Consider the following 3278-nt stretch of genomic DNA (forward strand, 5'->3'; position numbering starts at 1 on the left):
ACATTTTTTAGTTTATCACATCTCTATCACGTTTTAGGAAGTTAAAGCAAAAAGAGACCTAATTTGGGATTTCAATATACTTTTCTTTTCTTGTTACTAAGTCACAAAAAAATAAGAAATCAGTATGTGAAAGCCAAGGAAAAATGGGTCATAGGAGGAACTCTAGATGAAAAAGGAAATCCTATAGAGCAGCAAACAAGGCAACCTAAATGAGGGGATGGGAGAGGGGAAGAAGGAAATTCTCTAAAACACACAATGTACTTAAACATCGAAGTCAACCACTAAGCCAAGCAAGGGAAGGAGGGATGGGGAGGGAATGGGGTGGGAATTGGGTAGGGGTTAAATCGGTGATGTGTACATGTATGTACACACAAGTTTTTACCCCAATATGATGTATGAATATAATGCACAAATAAAAATTTTTTAAGAAATAATAAATAATTAATTAAATAAATAAATAAATTTCAAATATTGGGTAAGGGACAGATTTGTGAAAGGACTTGGCTTCTGCCAAGAAACAGGCAACTATTCTAATGTAAATTAACCTAGCTAAAGGTAATTAGCAAGTTGATAGGAGAGGGGAACTAGGACATCCTCATTCTAAAGACAGGTTTACATAATTGGATAATCTAGCTAGGATGGCAGGAAGGGGTCGACCTTCATGAAAGGAGACTCCTGGGCACAAACTAAGAGTTCAGTGGGAAAAGTAAGGGGAGGAACTTTACAGGGACTTTTAATGGGTCAGAATTACGTGAAACAAGGTGGATATCATGTGTATAAAAAGTCTGTTCTGTGTTTTGTACTTCGGTGATTTCGTTTGAAGCACCCCTTCATGTTATAACATAGGCTGTAACTGTCTTCTATATTTCTATCTTTTTAATAAAGTCCTTTAAATAAAAAAATTCAGCAAAGTGTCTGGATACAAAATCAATCTTAAAAAATCAGAAGCTTTTCTGTACACCAACCATAAATTCACTGAAAAAGAAATTCAGGAAACACTTCCACTCAGTTATTAGTCAACATTTATTAAAATGGAAAGCAGTGATACTGGAGTAAAAATAAATTAATCAGCATTTCAAAGCATTCAGTATAAAGTCTAACTTGATTCAACACTGACTTCACAATGAGGGGAAAAACATAACTATAATCAACATGGAAAACCCTTCAGCAGTAACTAACTCACTGTTCATCAGAGACTACACAACGAGAAGCCCCACAAGTGCAGTGAGCACAGAAAAGCCTTCAGTCGTCCCTCGTCCCTTCGCCTGCATGTGATCATTTACACTCGAGAAAACCCTGTGGACATTACCAGTCAGTGTGTCCACGTGTTCTCAAAAGGCACAAGAGCACTCGTATGGAGAACTGCTATGAACATAACCTGTGGGAAGGCTTTCAGCACACGCTCCTCCCTCATTGTACACACAGTAAAATTCCAACAGGAGAGAAACTTACAAGTGCCATGACTGTGGGAAAATCTTCAGGAAGGACTCTTCTAACACAGCATGTGAGGACTCACATAGGAGAAAGGTTCTGTGACTGTAATGCGTGTGGGAAACTCCTCAGCAGTCACTTCTCTCTAACTGTGCACACAAGGGTATACACCAGAGAGAGACATCCTCTGAACAGAGTCAGTGTGCAGGGTGCAGTCAGACTTTAATAATCTCAACTGGTAAGGAGCACTGGATGCCAGCAATGGTAGTGCATCTGTAATCTCAGTATTTGGGAGGCTGAGATAAGAGGACTGCAAGCTCAAGGCCACCCTCAGCAACTTAGCGACATTCTCACCAACTTAGCCAGACCCTGCTTTGAAATAAAAATAAAAAGGGCTGGGTGCTTCTCAGAGGTAGAAAATCCCTGGGTTTAATCATCAGTTTCAAAATGAAAACAGAGGTAACACCCTATAGAAGATCTGTCCTGAAAATGAATCACAGAACTGCACCCATCCTTTCTACTTTTGTGCTTCTCAGCTTGAAATGTGACCACTCACTCCTGCCATGATGTGCCACCCTCTCGAGACCCAAATCCATGAAGCCACTCATCTTGGATTTGAATCTCCAGAATCATGACTCAAATAAATCTTTACTTCATGCCGAGACCACCTGCTTTCTCTCAGCATCTGCGTGAAGACCTCCCATGCAGCTAATCGGCAAAAAAGCCCCGAGAGAGGGTGTTGTCTCTGGCCAAAGTACTCCCCCGGCTTTTAGATATTCTTTCATAACTATTATTCTTTTGGTAATGATTCTTTTAACTCTCCACACAAATTGCTCCGGTGGTGTAAGATCAGGTCTGTGAGAGAAACTGAGTCCGTGGAAAACAAACTTTCTGGTAATTTGTCTAAGCCTCTAAACGCCCTCGGCTTTGTTCAAATGATAATAAAATCTAGTTAGAATTTAGATGCAGTGGCAGCATTCCAGTCAGTAATTACAAATGCAGATTTCCCCTCTATCTCTGACCTTCATCCTAATCACTAACTTACAACAAAAGCCCTAGAAGGGAGGCAACTGGTGCCTCTATTTACCCCTCTCTTTGTGATCCTGCCCAGATACAGGAAGACAAACGTTGGGCGTGACATCAAAGCAACCTAGTTTATGAGCAGCTAACACTGCCCAATACAATGGAGCTGAAGGCTAGGAAGATTCTTGACCTTTACACCCAGTATGACCCCTGCCAGAGACAGAGAGATGCCACATGGCTAAGAAAAAGATATTACAAAGGGTCTGGGACAGGAATATGGATTATTTATAAGATGAATAGGTTTCTAATAAGCCTATTGTTTGAGGAAAAGTGTTCAGCAGCTAAGGAAATACATCTGACAACTAAATCTAAAAACTTCAGGGTATTTTTGGTGTTTATCTGCCAAACTGTGTTGTGAGTTTGCTTAAGCTTTCAGATTTTAGAAGGCAAGGTGGATGACACCTGGGAGAACTCCATCACATCCACCTGGATCGCCACATCTCCCCATGCCTGCCATATGGACTAAGCCCTAAAGATGGAAAGTTCAAAAAAAAGTTAAAGAAGATTCCATGAGAGGCCTCCAAGCCCTGGGCGTGCCATGCCTTCTGGAATTTGCCCTTTGGAAGCACTGTCTGCAAGAACCGGGAAAAGATCCAGAGCTAATCCCTTGAATGCCGGACTAGTTTTTTTTTTTACCTTTGTTTACATGTTATTCACTATTGTTTTGCAGTGATTGCACTCCCCTCTTTTTTCTTACTATTAACCTCACTGGTGAAGGGTATAAATTTTCTGGGTTCTTGTAATAAAGTGTCAATAGCTCAAGA

Source organism: Muscardinus avellanarius, assembly GCF_963383645.1.
Source record: "Muscardinus avellanarius genome assembly, chromosome: 18".
Classification (NCBI taxonomy): Eukaryota; Metazoa; Chordata; class Mammalia; order Rodentia; family Gliridae; genus Muscardinus; species Muscardinus avellanarius.